Below are 19132 nucleotides of genomic sequence, written 5' to 3'. Positions count from 1 at the left end.
ACGAAGATAAATCGCAATAATAGGTATTGAGGGAGCAAACGAATGACAAGGCTCTACACGTGTGCGTGAAGGGCATCGCTATTAACCTTGAATGGTTGCTAGCAATCTGGAGGTCGCCTCTTTTCCTGCCCTTCGTCCGACGAAATCTAGGTCTTGGAGCTTGGATCAGTCCCCAGACTCATATCGTGACAATATCCTGTACCCGTGCTAGACATTATGGCGTCGTCCAAGTACTATTTATCTGTTCGCACGAACCTTGTTTGTAAGTCAAGTCTGCAGGGCCGACTACACATGTTCTGTGCAGAAATGCTGGTGGCAAAGCTTGCACAGTCTGTCGAGCTGCCTCAAAGCCGGCTGAGCACACGATTGAATCGCACAGGGCAACTTCATGTTGTTGGGTTGGGGTGGTTGATGACTTTTATATTCTTGAAAAATAAAGGAGAGTCGGTTTGTATAGGTAAATACTAACTCTACATATTAAGAACCCACCGCTTCGCGACCGACTTACCCAGCTAGTTAGGTATCTAGGTAGGTAGTGACTCACCCGGTTTGGAATGGACAACATTGAAGGCAGCCTTCCTTGCCCAAGTGTACAAGCGAGCCAATTGAAAAGCTATTTACATACCAAGTACCAGTTACATCGCAGCATTCCTAGGTTGTTGGGTGTAAGAAATACTACCAACATTATTTCTAGTACCACTGGCAGCCAAATCCCACCCTTCCCAATGTATGATGTGTGTAAATATTACTAATACCTCTGACATAGGTACCTACTCCAGTATAGGTACACATCTATTATTGATGTTGACATAAACATATAACGATAAGGAAACCAACGTTTTGAACTTTAATTCAAGGCTTCGAAATGGTTTTAGATTACTCATACCAACTGATATATAATAACTACTAGGTATGTATTTAAGGTTGAAATGCTGTGAGGCCTTGAGAGTCCCCTGGTAAAACATACGGTACATGAGCTTAAATATGTACCTGATTGACTTAGCTACCTAGGTAACTCAGAGCTTCATACGCTACCTATTGGGGCATCCCTGGATTCTATACATATCCTTGCCGTGAATCAATGTACTGTACCTAAAAGCAGTTCCAATACACTCATTTCGGTAGCCCCTTGGGCCTCACGAGCCTTGAGCCTTAAAGTCTCAAATGGCACGTGATCAGCGTTGTAAGATACGAGCTTGCCCGAATATGGCAACCGGAATAGCTTCTAACCTAGTTAATCTCCTCAAACTTTCCATTTAGTACACTGCATTCAGCGTCCTGACTCCTGCATGGCACTATTTAAAACAGAGCTATATGTACCTAGGTACCTATTCAAATTATCACCAAACTAATTCAAGCTCATATATGTCACATGGTATCAAGTGTGCTTAGTCAATAATAGTAAGAAGAGCGCCAGGTCTAGTAGGAGTCTTATATTAAAAAGAGAAAAGGGACAAGCGAAGCTCTGCCATTATGGTTGAGGATATATGGCCGAATCCAGATCAAGTAATCCAGAGATAAATGCTCGATAGACCACGTGCCCAGGTTAGTTAGTCATGTGACCACCTGGCAGCAATACATGTTGGCAAAGTTTGTAACCTCGAAGGCCGGGCAACATATATTAAGTACCTAGATAAGACACAAATGCAATGAAATGGAAATAATACGAATATAAAGGTGAATATCACCTATTAACACTTCCATCGCAGCAGCCGAATTAGGTGTTGCAACTAACCTAGGTAGGTACCTTAGGTGGCACAGCTCCACTAGGTTAGGTCGGGCTGCCTTAGATATTGGCACTGCGCCATCGTAGTTAGGAGTAAAGCAACCTTAGAAGCTATCGTCCTTTCATATTTCTCACTTGGTTGCCGCAGACCCGCAACTTTGCTAAATGTAAAAACATCACCAACAACGAAATCATAACATTCTTCACACATTATATATATAAACATTACCAACAATTCTAACATACCAACACTGATATATAAGATTTCGTACTAACTTTTATGTTGTTAAGCCCCTTAACATATAACAATAAAGAAAACCAAGTTACCAATGCTTCATTTCGAGGCTGAGGTAGAAATAGTTTAAGATTACACCAATCCAAAATAACTGCCCAATACCCACAAATATAGGTACACGTCAATCACCTTCGAACTAACTCAAATTAATATGAAAATATTGACAAAGTTCCTAACCGCAAATGCCCACTAACAGATGTCGAATAAACAAGACCTAAATGCAACACAATGAGGCAGTTTAAATGTAAGGGTGTACGCCAAATAGTACATCCAAAATAGCGCACAAGGAGGCTAAGACTCGTAACAACCCAGCAAAAATTAAATAGTTGGCCTAGAAAGACCGAAACATATCACACATATAGCCATCGAATATGCCTAAGCCCGGTTATGGACAGCCCCAACTAAGGGCATCAAAAGTCACCGGAGAATGGAGTACCGACACCCCCTATACCAACAACTAGGATAACCTAGTATGAGGCATGTTGAAAGCCAACAAGGTTGAGGATATGGCAGATTGACAGGTGGTGATCTCATATCAAGGAATAACAAGCCCCAAGCGGCAACGTTCAACATCTAAAGAAGAGAATTATGTGGGCTGTATCTGCACTAAGCACCCATATCTTGTATATTAGAGCTTGTTACGTCCCAAACCCTCAGGGAGGTTATGGGGAGGCCTAACGGCCTTACCATTTAGATGTTAAACAATTCAACAAACACACCAGCAGCAACCGAGCAACCGTAGTTGTTGGTCACGATCTTGTGTGGTTCAACTCTCACGGTTAAAGACAGAAAGCAGGCCGATTATATGTCAACTTCGCCAACATGCTAGACCTGTCAGGGAGTTTACGCGAAGTCTCTGAGTATATAATGGACACGCAACTCCTCTGTTTCCTCATATCTGCTCTCATCATCAACCACCTTCAAATTCAAATTTCACCAAGGCAAGCCTTAAATCTAAATTTCAACAACATCCTCGCTTTCAAGCTCCTGACAACCAGCCCCCTCGAGTCCAAAATGGCAAAGAAATGCGAACATAGTGGCTGCACGAAAGAGGCAGTTGCAGACACTGCGTACTGTTCAGATCGTATGTCACACAATCTTCCATTATCTTGATGCCCTGCTAAACTAGAGATCCAGACCAACCTGCTGCGGCTAGTGGCGGGAATTTGATTCCCGAGGCTGACATTCCGCCGCTCGACTTAAATAAGGGTAAATCCGACAAGAAGACAGCATAGTTGTTTACGAGAGCCGCTTATGGCGTTGAGTAATGGATAGGAGAGCAGGAAGGCGCGCGCGCAGGGAAGGGTGGTTTCAGGGAGGCGTTTTTTCTCACCTTTATAATCGTTCGCGATTCCACACTCGTTTAACCCCCACCACTATGTGTTAGCAACCACGACACGGGAGAAGAGAAGGAAGAAAGCTCATCTCATTCCTAGCTACGCTGGCGTAGTGCTAATAGGGTGCTGCCGATTTGAGGCTCGCCTAATGGGTATGCAACATTATAGCAACATAAAATGAGACTGATCAACTCGAAATATGTTCCATAATCCAGACCGTAGGTGTCAGAACAAGGTCATGTGATTTCTGGTTGATTACGTGGGCAACTCGTCCACGTGATATTTTAATGGGTAATGTGTTTATATTTATATATATTTATTAAAATCCTTTGTTTATTTATAGAATTATTTTTTTTTAATTAATATAATTTTTATCTTAATAATTGTATTATTTAATAATTAAAAGTTTTATATGTAAATATCTTAAAAATATTATAAAAAGTATTAATATTAATTATATTTTACTTAAATGGGATTAAACATAACTTGTAAATATGCCGGACCGTGAAGATTTAATCTTAATGCTTAAAGGAGTAAATTAATGAGACACATAAAATCTTATATTTTAAGAAATAATAATGGGATTACACGTTTAAAATAAGATTAAATTAATCTTAAATAATGTAAAACTTAATAACCTAAGGTATATATGGTTAAAAGAATTAATAAAGCTTAGGATTAAGGATTATATCTTAAGATAAGAGTGTTAAAAATATATTAATATTATTTATTTAACCGGAATATAATTGCAATAATTTAATATAAACTTAATGTTATTTAAAGAAAAGAAAAAGGAATATAATTAAAAGTAAAAAAGTATTATAAAACTTAGAAACTTATGTTATAAAATAATGATATTAAGTTATTTTAAAACGATATGTAAATTAAACACGGATATACGTGAATAGTATTTGAAATTTTAAAAATTAATAAGTATAGATAAATAAAAATAGTTAATAAAAGCATAAATTAAATATAAGAAACGTATAATTATTTTAATTAAATTATCGAAAAACTAATACGCTTAGATTAATTAATGAAAAGAATATATAACTTAAGTTAAAATAAGAAAAATATTAAATATTAAAAAAGCAATAATATAATTTAATAATTTATAAATAGTTATTAATAAACATATAAAAAAGTGATACTTAATATACTCTTAAATAAATAAAAAAAACTTCTTAAATAACACGGTTTTTTATTAAAATATAGCAAAAAAATTAAGAACGAAATTTCAAACTTATAAAATAAATTAAAATTAAAACCGAATAAGAAAAAAAGCATTTATAATAATATATATAAATAAGAATAAAAAAAAAACCTTAAAAGCCGAAAAGGGCAAAATAATAAACAAGCTAGCCAAAAAAAACAAAAAAATATAAAGGTTAACGTATAATAAAAAATTAAATAAACGAACGAAATAATTAACATTATTAACATTAAATAATAACTTGATAATTTGCAAAACATATTATGGAAACTATATAATTGAAAAGTATTAATTTATATTCAAAAAATTAAAACTAAATAACATTTTAAAAAAAGCATTTAAATAAAAAATATATAAAGAAAACCTTAAAGCTTAATTAAAATTAAAAACAAAGGTAAAAAGACTTAAGAAACGAGCTTAAAAGTTTGCTTTTTACCTTAAATCCGAAGAAAAGTAAGAAAAAAAGGAAGAAAATTAATTAGCAATAACGGTATAACGTATTAACGTAATATTAATGGTGATATAAGCTTTTATTATACTAATTAAGGCTAAGAAAATAACATATAATGTTTTATATTATTTTTTTGTATATTTAGCTATTTTTAATTTAAGAAATATTATTTATATTTTTAACGAAAGGTTTTAATTTTTTAATTATTAAAATATATTAAAAAGAAATGTAATAATGGCTAGCACGACCACGGTGTTAATTATTAGGTATAAAAATATAAAAATAAAAGTTAAAGGCTTAAAGAATTATAGATTTTTACGAATATTAAACGTAGCGTATTATTAAAATTTCGTTTATAATTTAATATTTTTGCGACTTTTAAAATAATAAGGATATTATTAGGATAATAAATATATGTAAATATATATTAAACGATAAAATAATTTTATTTTGTATAAAATACTTGATTAATATAATTAATTTATGTTGGAAGATATTTTATATAAGATAAGTAAAGGAGTTTTTTATATATAAATAAAAGTTATTAATTTATGAATAAAACGCGTTATAAAATAAGGAAGTGTAAAGATATAACATTTACGGTTAAGTTATTTAAGACCGCGAGCGTTGGAATATTTAATTAATTATTTTTAAGGGGTAAAAATTATTAACTTAATTATTATAAAATATAATGCGTGTGATATGTTAAAATTTAAACGTTTTATAAGACGTGAAAAACGATATATAAATGAAAAATTAAAAGTGCGATTTATATTAAACTTTTATTTATTAGAAAAGTTATTTAATAATTATAAGGATTTTATGTTAATGTTAAATTAATGGTTTAAATATATTTGGGATTATTATTTAAAAAATCGTATAGTTTTTTTTATTATAATCGTTTTAAAATATATAATTAAGATTTTTAAGACTTAATATAAAATTATATTTAAAGTGGTGGAAATAAATAATGAAATAATAATTATAAAATTAAAGGTATAAAAATATTTTAAAGGTATTTATATTTAAATAAAAGCCTTAGCTTTATATATATAAGAATAAAACGGTGCGGTTAAACGTTTAAAGGGTGTGGTTAAAATAAAGGTTAAGGTTATGCGTAATAATGTAAAATTTTTAATATTTTTATAGTTGGAAATATATTAATTAACGGTGTATTTATATAATTAAACACTTAAACATATATATAATTAAAAATCGCCGTATAAACGGTTTTATACGTTTATAACATAAAAAAACGGTAGTAAAGTACGGATTTAGAAATCGTAATAAGTATATTTACAAGTTTATAATTATAAAGTATTTACTATAATAAAAAAAGTATAAAATAAAGAAAAACGATTATAACGACTTAACTTTAAAGCTTAAATCGGATATTTTATAAGGTATAATTTAACTAATATTTATTAAATATGGAATTTACGAATTAATTAAGTTATTGTTATATGCGACGTGGCTTTTAACGAAACTAATTTATTTTTAAAAAACTTAAATAATTTTTAAGACGATATACTTAAAGTGAGTATTAAGGAGTATAAAAAATGGCTAAAAAAAGTAAAAGAATTAATTTAAAATATTACTTAAAACGAAATTTTCATTTTAAATAATTATAATACTTATGTAAAAGATAAGGAAGTTAATAAAGAAAATTATAATAATTAAAACATTATAAACGTTTAAAATATTAAAGAACTTAATATATTAAAAAATATTAATATAAGAAAAGCTTTATTAAAAAATAAAAAAATAAATAATATATGTGAATTAAAAACCGGGTTTAATTAATTAAGCGAACTTAAGGAATAAATATTAATAACCTTTAATTTTAATAAGTTTATAAGAGATATAATTTATTATGTATTATAAGTAATTTAAGATATATATTTAGTTTTAAATGCTTAATTAACGATTTAATATTTTACGTTTAACGTAAAACGTTTAAAAGTAAAAATAGAAATAATAAATAAGGAAAGTATTAATAAAGTATAATTTTTATAATTGCTTAAGAATTTAAAGAAAATTTATAAAAAAAACTTATTATTTTTATTAAAACATTATAAAAAGGTAAAGAATTATTTAATAGTTAATTTATTTAAGAAAATAAAACGAGAATATTTAAAAAGTTATATATAAATAAAAACATGAAAAGAAATTTTACGTAATAATTTACGGTGTTAAGGAAAGTAAATCATTAATTTAATATAAATATATGTTTATAAAATAAATAAGTACGAAAAGTTTTAAAAGTGTAAGGTAAAAATTATTGTTAAGGGTGATTAATAAAAAAGGTTAAAAGTGGAAAAAATATATGTTTTTACTTTAATAAAAAGATTATTTCGAACATTAATAGTTATTATAATACGATTTAATTTAGAATTAAAGTAATTTAATATTATTAATGTGTTTATAAACGTAAAAATCTTATATAACGTGTTTATATAAATGCTTTAAAGATATAAAACATTTAAAAAGATTTTTAAATTAAAAAAAGTATTATATAAGATATAAGAATTATTATTATTATAATAAAAGAAGTTTATATAATTTTTTTAATTAATAAGTTTTAAATTAATTTTTTATAAAGAGTTTTGTTATGTGCATTACTTATTTTTACTATTAGGGCCTTAGGTATATTATTATTAGGTATTATATATTTTATAAATCCCTTAAAACTTTAAATTTAAAGTTACTTTAAGTTTTTCAACCTTTTATTTAAATAACTTTTTAACCATATATCGTACCACGATGTAATTAAATTCAATTAAAAAAGGATTTAATTGCTGATTAATTAATCCCGGTTTTAAATAAATACGATATATGGTTATAAAATTATTTAAATAAATAAGTAGTAACTTAAAAAACACGTAATTACCTTTAAAGCCACATTAAAAACTTTTAAACTATGTTAAAAGCTTTTAAGCCATTTAAAGTTAAACCTTATTTAATAGTTTTAATCTTAAATAACTCCTTAAAATATATAGCTATAAACGTGTAACTAGATTTAATTAAAAAAGAATTTAATTATTAATTAATTAATACCGGCCTTAATTTAAGATAATATGTAATTAAAAAGTTATATCGGTAATTATCTCGAAAATAATCACGTAACACTTTTTAACGTAACTTTAAGCAACTTTAAGGCTTTTTAACAGCTTTAAAAGCCTTTAGCATGGCATTAAAAGGTTTTAATGTGGCTTTAATAATAGTTACATGCTTCCTAAGTTGCCACCTATTTACTTAAATAACTTTACAACCATATATTATATCTATTTAAAACCGGCATTAATTAATTAAAAATTAAATATGCTTTTAATTAAATCTAGTTACACACTTGTGGCTATATGTTTTAAAAAGTTATTTAGATTAAATAAATGTAAGCAGTTAAGGCCGTTAAAGGCGTTAAATTAAGCTTAAATTTAAAGATTTAAAACATGTATTAATATTTAATAATAATGTACTTAAGGCCTTAATAATAAAAATAAATAATGCACATAGTAAAACTTTTTATAAATTATACGTATATCGTAAAAATGAAATTTTATTATTTTTTTATATTAACGATTTAATATTTATATATTAAAAAAAAGATGAAAAAAAGGTTAAAAAGTTAATAAAAAAGTTAAAAAAAAAGTATTAATTAATAAGAAAAAACGATTTATAATAGTTTTTTAATATAATTATAATAAAAAATTAAATTAAAGGTTTAATTTAATTAAATTAAATTAATTATATTTATAAAATATTAATAAATACATACATATAATAAATCAAATAACAAATAAAACAAGAATAATAAAAATAAAACTAATATAATATTAATATTTAAAAAGGGAAATTTAGATTTAAAAGTAAAAAGGGGATTTAACTCCTTATATAATTTAAGTTATATAGGTACCTCCTCCAACCATATACGTACCGCGTTGGTACGTACCCTTATCATATAACCACCACTTACTTTATTTTTTTTTTTTTTTTTTTACGATTAATTAATTACAAACGTTACATTTGCCTTACACTTAACCCATCCTTTTAATCGTAGATTAATTTGATTAATTTTTATTAGCGTTTTTATGGCTTTGTTTGGAGATGCTTTAATTATAGCATCGGCTGGGTTATAATTGCTTTAAATTTAACGAATGTTATTTATTTTCTAGTTTTTATAGGATTATTGAAGAGTTATTAAGTCGATTATTAATTGTTTTTTATTTATACTTTTTATTTGGATTAAGCATTAATATAGCAAAAAAAAGTTAATATAAAACATAAAAGGAATCTTGAAAAATGATAGCCGTTTTAAAATGGTATTAAAAATATAATAAATAACGTAGCTAATATTGAAGCCTTAAATTATCTTATAAATTTTATTAGTTAATATATTATATATAATTTATTTGTATTTAATGGATAATTAATGGATAATATTTCCGGTAATTTATACCTTATTATCTTAATCGATAATTTATTCAATTCCTAAGATAATAATGTAACCAATTTATAAGCTAAAATTTTAGTTATTTGCGAATGATTCGTTAACGAAAATATATAAGCGTAAGTCTTAAAACTTAAAATTAATATAATTAAGCTTTTAATCTTTATTATCCAATTACCACTTAATTTTAACATTTAACGCCTTTACTTCCTTAAACCCTGGCTATAAGTGTTAAACCGTTATTAAGTAATTAAAAACAACTTTAAATTAATAAATTAATAAGATATATACTTCTTAAGCCTTTTATTCAACGAATTTTTTAATTATATTCGAGCCTTAAAATCTAAAAAACTAAACTTCTTAACTTATCCTTTTTATATAGTAAAGATATCGTAGCCTTCTTTATGAATTATAATTTTTAAATCGTTAAAATCCTCCATTCTTTTATCTAGGATTTTTTGAAATCGTACCTTAATACTTATTTCCGTGAATGCCTTATCTTTAACGATAAAAAACTCATCCGTACCAACGTTAAAAATATCATCCGTTTAAAAACCGATAAGCCCAAAAAAATCTAATTATATCACTAATAAACATAAATTAAACACTAATAATTTCATATATAATTGCTATTAATAATATCACAAATAAATTTTAAACTAATAAATTCCCGATTTAATAAAATCATACAACGATTTTATAACTCGCAACAACGTCCCCTTAAGATATTTTTCTTTAAATTTAACCGGTAGGTGTATTAAAATCATTCGTTTTATTAATATAACTAATTAAATATAAGCCATCATAATATCTCTTATCATAACCTTCATTCCTCAATAACGTAACATAAATATTAAAATAAATATTATTCATTAACTAACCCTTTAAATCGTAAAAATATACGTTATAATAAATTCCTTATTAAAGTCACCGTAACCTTAAACTACCAATCGTAATTTCTCATAAAAAACAAAAATATTCTTATCTTTAACCTTTTAAACCATTCGTAACTTAAAAATAATTACGCCTTAATAAATCATTAAATTATATACTTCAAATTAAAAAATACCTCCTACAAATAAAACGTTTAACTCCTTTATATCCAAAACCTTATATGGTTTGTTTAAGGTAATAATCTTACCGTTTATTTATAGTTTAAATACTAAGGCAAAGTTATTTTTTTCTTTTACCAAAAAATATAAACTTATAACATAAAAAAGATTATTAGCAATTATAAGGTTTTCTTTAAGGATAATAACATAATCGTTAAAATTAAAAATTAGTTTTGATAATTACACTTTAAACTCCTTTAATAATATTAAAAACTTTTTTAATTAGGTGTAAGGTTTAACATAAATACTTTTAAATATTAACGTACCATTTAAAACGTTAAAAACGATCGTAACGTCCTTATTTATAACAGCAATAACCTTATATAATCTTTTTTATTTATTTTTTTCTTTGTAAATAAACACGTTATTACCTATAAAAAATAACATAAAAAATATTCTTTAAGTGTTAAGGCCATTTCTCGTATTTAAAACATCCCTAATTAATCGTTATACCTTTAATTTTTTAATCTTTATTATAACTTTTTAAATGGTTTAAGCTTTTTAAGTTTGCGCTAAAATTGGTAATAAATCTATATTAATTTTTAGATATACACCGAAGATTAGAAAAATAAAAACAAAACCGTTAAAATTAACTATATCGTTTACTACCTTAACCGCCATTTAAAATCGAGACATTTTTAACCTTAATCCTTAAAATTCTTTACTTATAATTTCATAAACTCTTTTTACAGGACCGTGGTATTTCTTAACTTTACTAATTAACCAATACGTTTTTACGGGGATTTAATAGCAGGTAATTCCTATAATATAAGCCTCGTTTTTAAACTTAACGTTATTAAAGTTTATACCGACATCATATATAATAACATTTAATAAACTAAAATATATATCGATTCAACATTACTTTAATATCTCTTAAGTTTCCTTAGCGGAAAGATTTTTTATAAAGCGTGCCGCTTGGAAACTTATAACTACATTAACGATATAAAGAATAAGTCGTTTATCTAAATATATAATATCGATGATTACTTTATAATTAAAGTCCGCATTAAAATCTTTTAAGTTAAATTTGAATTTTTAAGGGGTATTACCTTTAATTTAATAATGGTGGTAAAATTTATTAATTTCCTTAATGTTATTAATTTTAACGTTATAGTTAGTTTTATTTAATAAATTATATAATTTATTAATCGATGGATAGTCGAAATAAGTGTATAAATGTTATAACTCCGTTTCCGTAAAAAATGTGATATCTTTAAGATGGAATTATAGGTGTTTTTATTTATAGGTGACGTTAATGGTAATACCGTTTTTATAAATTAATTAATTAATAACATTATTAAAATACACTCCTAATTAATTCATATCCTTTAACGACAAAAGGAATAAGGTGTTAATGTTTATAATATGGAAATCGATATAGTTAAAGGGGGTGTTAATAATAATTATCCTAAAAAATTTTATCGGTTATTTATTTCTAAAACGAATCTAGGCTTTTTTTACGCGAAATTTATTCATTATAACTTATTTATTAAGGTGCTTTTTAATAAAAGCCAAACATTATCCCTTTTTAATCGTGGATATTTAAGCGGTATTTATGTTAAACATAATACCTTAAAAAATATTTTTTATGTATCGATTTAAGAAAAAGATGTTATTGGTTATTATTACGTTTAAGAAAGGGCGGGCAATTATATAATACTAAAAGGCTTGGTTAAATAGGTAAGTAACGGTTAAAAAAAAATCGTTATTATTATTATAATCTATTTTTAATGTTACTATTTCGTCTTTTTATTCCGCTTTTAAACCGGGATTATTAAATCCCTCGTAATTTGTTAGGAATATTACGTAATTCTTAATTAATAAGCCACGCTTACTTTTCCATTCCTTTTTAACTTTTTTTTGTTCGTACTTAAAATACTTAGTGGATTAATAACTTTTTTTTTTACAAACCTAATATTTGCGCTTTCATGATTTAAGGGACTTTTTAACATTATACTTGTTATTTTTATTTGTTTTATGGTATTTGCAATTTATATAGAATTAAGCGTTTTTTTTTTTATTATTGTTATTATTAATATATTTGTAGTTATTTAACTTAACCGTTTTAAAAATTTTATAGGTTTTAATTGATATTTGAAGCTTGTTGGCTAAGTTTTTAAACCTTAATAATAATTCGAATAAGGTATGTTATAATTAAGGTATAACATGGCAGGTGCGATAAATAAATGTAATAAATTATTATTCCCCTTTAAATTTAAGGCTAAGCGTTTATTAATATAAAAAGAACTTATTAAAAAAAACTTATAACACTTCTAAATTACTTTTTCTTACATTTTTCTTGTTATTTTTAATATTAAAAAACGTTATTATAATTTAATTATAATAATATTAGATTTTATTTTATTTAATGTTAAAATGTCGTTTTATAATTAAGTATATATTCGTAAAAATCTAATAACGTAAAACATTATAGAAAAAATATAAAACTGCCCTTTTTATGAAAATTATAAAAAATATAATATAAAATTACGTTTATTATATTTTTACCGTGTAATAAATATTAAAAAAAAATCGAAACTTATTTTTAAGAATATCGTATAACTCGCCTATATAATTATTTTCATTATTCTAAGCCTTTTTAAAATAACCAATAATAATTAATAAACATATCTCATTAAAAACTCGTACAAGGGGAATATTATAATAAGTAATGCCTTTTTAATTACCGATAAGTATTTATATTTACTATTATTAACTAAATATCGGTAAAGGTAATGGTATCGTTTAAAAGGAGAAACTTAAATTTCTATTAAAATAATTTACTCCTTTTAATGCAAATTCTAAAGGTAGTGTTAAGGACATAAACGGACCTCTTAGTAGCAGTTTAAAAAATCTTATACCATTTTCCGAGGCTATTTAGCTATCCTATAACTGCCTTTTTTAATTACTTTAACTAAATCCCTATTATGAAATATTATTATGTGAGGACTTAAATAAAAAATTTCTGGGATTTAGCGGTTGTAAGGGGAATATTAAAGGTAATACTAATCTTTAAAATTACGGAAATGGTTAAAATAAACTAAAAAATCCAACCTTAATAGGTGCTTAAGTAAAAGAAAACAAACCATTACTTGTTCGTTAGATAGGGTTTGGCAGTTGTAAAGCTAAATTCTATAATTAACTAAGAGGGGGAGGGAATAAATGAAACCTCGAAAAGGGGTTATTAAGGTTACGAAAAAATTAAAATAAAGGGGGTAATAAATCTAAAAACAATCGTTTTTTTAGAACAAAGGAAAATGTAACGGAAATAATAAATTAAGTAAAATTCTAAGACGTTTATAATGCTTATACCAATAATTACCTTAGTTGTTATGTCTTAAAGATAATTAAACTTAATTTCATTTAATGCATAAATACCCTTTAAACTAATGTATTAAACCATCTTATCTAAGCTTATATTAAATCTTAAAAACGTTAACGTGGTGGCTTTTACATGTTTATTAAGTTAATTAACCTTTCCGCATAATTATCGTTGTTTTTACTTATATAAATCTTTTATTACATAAATACGTTTCGTAACGCCGTTTATAGTACCCTTAGCATTCCATTAAAGTTATTTAAGTGGAATATGTCGAAATATCTTTTATATTTTTCAAATATCTCCTTTGTTATATAAACATAGTTGGCACTTTTATCGATTATTTCGAAATTAATAAAAGCTAATAATACTTAGATATTCTTCTACTCTTAAATAATAAATAATAATATTTCGTCCCACTTAATAACCTTTAAAGTAAATTACTACTTCAATAATATTATTCTGTTAAAAATAAAATTTAATAACTCGTATAACTCGTTTATATCTTCTTAAATAATAAGGTTAACATCGATATTATAACCTTCAAATTATAACTAAAACACCAAAAATAATATTAATCCTCTTAAAATAACCATCGTATTAATAATTAGTGTAAGCAAATTTAAAAAAAAGAAAAAATATAAATCGATATTATTATATAATGATAAAGGTTTAAAACGATTAAATAAAACAAAATTATATTTTATTATAAATAAAATATAAACGTTAAAAAAATAATTACTAATATCGCTTATATTATTATAATAAGATCTTCTAAATTATCACAATAATAACTCTTTTAACCTTATTAATTTATATTATTAATAATTTAACAACACTAATTAATATTAATAAATACGTACATATAATAAATCAAATAATAAGTAAAATAAAAACAATAAGGATAAGATTGGTATAATATTAATATCTAAAAAAAGAAGTTTAGATTTAAAAATAAAAAAAAGATTTAACTCCTTATATAATTTAAGTTATATAAATACCTCCTCTAACCATATACGTACCGCGTTAATATATACCCTTATCATATAACCACCATAAAATTACTAATTTAATAAATATAAGTATATTTAAAAATTTTTTATATTTTATAATAAAGGAAGAATTATTATTATATAAAGGAAAAACATTATTTAAGTTAATTATAAAATATTAAAAAAAAATAAGTTTAATATTTTACGTAATATTTAATATATAATTAGATATTATATTTACTTGTTTTAAATTATTACGATTTTTCGTAAACCTTAAATTATAATATTAAGTTATAATCGATTATATATTTTATTATATAAATTAAACCGATAATTTAAAACTTTAATTTAAAGAAAAAAACGAATTTAAAGTAATAAGTAATGCTTTTTTTATAAATAACTTTTTAAATTAAAAAAGCTTATAAATATATGTTATAAAACTTTTTAAAAAATTAATTATATAAAAAGTAAATAAGTAAAATATCGTAATTACGTTAACCATAAAAACGGAGTTATTAATATTATTATAAGTTATTAAAGAATCGATATTTATTATATAATTAATAAAAGAATTAAGGGTATTATTAAATGAATTTATTATTATAAGTTTTGCTATATGCATTACTTATTTTTGCTATTAAAGCCTTAGGTACATTATTATTAAGTACTAGTACATACTTTAAATCTTTAAATCCGGGCTTAATTTAGCATTTTTAATAGCTTTAATTGTTTATATTTATTTAATTTAAATAACTTTTTAAAACATATAATTATAAGCGTGTAATTAGATTTAATTAAAAACGTATTTAATTTCTAATTAATTAATGCCGGTTTTAAATAGATACGATATGTGGTTGTAAAGTTATTTAAGTAAATAAATGGTAGCTTAAGAAACATATAACCATTATTAAAGCTACATTAAAACCTTTTAATGCCACGTTAAAAGCCTTTAAAGCCGTTAAAAAGCCTTAAAGTTATTTAAAGTTACGTTAAGAAGTGTTACGTAATTATTTTTAAGATAATTACCGATATAACTTTTCAACTATATATTATTTTAAATTAAGGCCGATATTAATTAATTAATAATTAAATTCTTTTTTAATTAAATTTAATTACACGTTTATAACTATATATTTCAAGGAATTATTTAAGATTAAAACTATTAAATAAGGTTTAGCTTTAAATGGCTTAAGGGCTTTTAACGTGGTTTAAGAGCTTTTAATGTAGCTTTAAAGGTAATCACATGTCTTTTAAGTTGTTACTTATTTATTTAAATAACTTTGCAACCACGTATCGTATTTATTTAAAACTAGGATTAATTAATTAGCAATTAAATCCTCTTTTAATTAAATTTAATTACATCGTGGTGCGATATATGGTTAAAAAGTTATTTAAATAAAAGGCTAAAAAACCTAAGGCGGCTTTGGATTTAAAGTTTTAAGGGATTTATGAGATGTATAATACCTAATAATAATGTACTTAAGGCTTTAATAGTAAAAATAAGTAGTGCACATAGCAAAACTTATTATTATTATTTAATGCGATAATATTTAAATTATAAAAATAATATAAAAAAATATAAAAAAGTTATAAATTAAGTTAAGGTATATAAATATATATAATTATTAGTTAAAATAAAAGGTAATATAAGGTATTATATTAAGATATAATTATGGACATAAATATGGTTATAGATGTGGATAACCACTTTTATAATTATTTATAATTATTATTATATAAGCATTTTTATAATTATTATTACTATAGCTAGTTAAACTTTATTTATATATATATAATTAACTTAAGACGTTAAAAGCTTAGTTTTTTTTTTCTTTTTTATATTTTTTATTAATTGATTATTTAACTTTTTAAGTTTTATTATTTGGTAATATTTTTTATTATGGTTAAAAGACCTTTAACCCTTATATTATCTTAATTTATTTAAAAGATAAATAATATATTTATTTAAAAAATCCTTAAATTTTTTAGTTATTAAAAAATTAATTAATAACCTTATCCTTATTTATTACTTATATTTTTATTAATTGCTTAATTATAAACCTTATCCTTATTTATTAATTAACTATAAATCTTATTTTTATTTATTAATTATATCCTTATTTTACTTATTTTTATTTATTAATTATATTTTTATTAATTAATTATATTTTTTATTCATTATTATATAAATATTTACGTACTTAAGATAATTTTTATATTATTTATTTATTATTATTTAATTATTTTTTTTTAATTTAATTAACCCTTATAAATATATTAATTTATTTTAACATATCCGACGTTAATTTAACACCCATTAAACATAACGTCTTTTCTTAATTAAAAAACATATAATTAAAACTTTTAATTTTTAGTTATTTTAACCGATAAAATTAATTTTTAATTTTTAGTTATTTTAACCGATAAGACTTTTTAATATAATAGTTATTTAATATAGTTATCTTAGAAACATTATTCTCCTTATATTTTTATTCTTATATATTAATAAAGCCGTAAAAGTTTTAACGTATAAGCTATTAATAAAGCCTTAAGTAACTTAATATTACCTTAACCACTTATAACTTAAGCACATATATCCCGTTAAAAAGATTATTTAAAGTTACTTTAATTATTAAAATAACACGAATTTATTTAAAGATTCGTATTAAAGGTTAATACATATATATAATAAATAACGTAAACGTTATTTTTTTTATTAAAAAAAAGGTAATATTAAGATATAATTATAAACATAAATATAACTATAAACGTAAATAATCACTTCCGTAATTATCTATAATTATTGTTATATAAGTATTTTTATAATTACTATTACTATAATTAATTAAACCTTATTTATATATATATAGTTAACTTAAAATATTAAAAGCTTAGCTTTTTTTTTCTTTTTTATATTTTCTATTAATTAATTGTTTAACCTTTTAAATCCCATTATATTATTAAAGTATAATATATTTTAATTAAAGAAATAATTATAAATAAATTAATTAAAGTATTTATTAATATTTTATTTAAAAAGTTTATTTAATAAATTAAATTAATAAATATTAAGGATTATTTTTAGATTTAAAAAAATAAGGAAATTATTAATATAATTAAATAATTTTAAAACGGTTAGGTTTAAATAAATAATGCTAAAAATGGCAAAGTTTAAAGAGGTGTGTTAAAATAAGGTTATATGATTTTTAATTAATTATATAAGTAATTTATTTACGTGATATTTTAATAAATAATGTGTTTATATTTATACATATTTATTAAAGTTTTTTATTTATTTATAAAATTATTCTCTTTTAATTAATATAATTTTTATTTTAATAATCGTATTATTTAATAATAGGTGTGATATTGTTAGGTTTACGTTATTTTAAGCTGTAGCATATTACCTTAGTGGTATTAAGACATTAACTTTAAGATTTTTCTTAACTCTTAGCAGGGTTTGGACCAACTACACGCTATTACACCGGTGTACACCAAGTGTATTACATTCAACCTAATCCAACTACACCAGACCCACCTTTAAATCCAGTGGATACCAGCCACACTAGCCACATTACACAGCCACTGTTAGTGTTTACTAGTAATTTTGGTGGTGTTGCTACATAACAGGGTCCATGCTTAACAGGGTTGTACCACCGGCAATGACGAGCGCGACGGCGAGGTTGGGAATAGCATCAACCTGTAACTTGGGTAAGGGCGCCGACGATTCTTGCGAGACCCACTTTTGGTGTACACCAGCAATTTTGGTAGGTGTAATACACCAAAGGGGGTCGCGTATTATAACCAACCCAACTACACGGAGATGTAGTTGGGTTGGTCCGAACCCTGACTCTTGGTAGTTCATTGTCTATGCTTTGAGCTCTCACATTGCTCAAGCCCTATATTGAACTGCAGTAATATATTATCGCATCGTTCAAGCATCCGCTATACCGGATATATATGATATGGCCCATGTCCTGCACTCGCATGATAAGTCAGCACTCTCGTGCCGAGTACTACTAGGTACCTATTGCTTTTCTTGGAGTCTAGGATCTTACACGCGAACCGTTATCTCTACAACATCCAAAACCATAAACAGACACCTATGTGAATAAAGAATTAAGCGAGTCTGGGAGATCGAATCTACCTGGGCATTTTCCCAAAAGAAATCTCCAAGATTATGGATCGTCAAGGCAGAACTTTTCATCTAAATGAAAAAAAGCCTCCCCGACGAATG

The sequence above is a fragment of the Hypoxylon fragiforme genome (genome assembly GCF_022984875.1).
Source record: "Hypoxylon fragiforme strain CBS 206.31 chromosome Unknown GGS25scaffold_5, whole genome shotgun sequence".
Taxonomy (NCBI): domain Eukaryota; kingdom Fungi; phylum Ascomycota; class Sordariomycetes; order Xylariales; family Hypoxylaceae; genus Hypoxylon; species Hypoxylon fragiforme.
The sequence above is the reverse complement of the archived record's forward strand: the minus strand, read 5'-3'. Positions refer to the sequence as shown.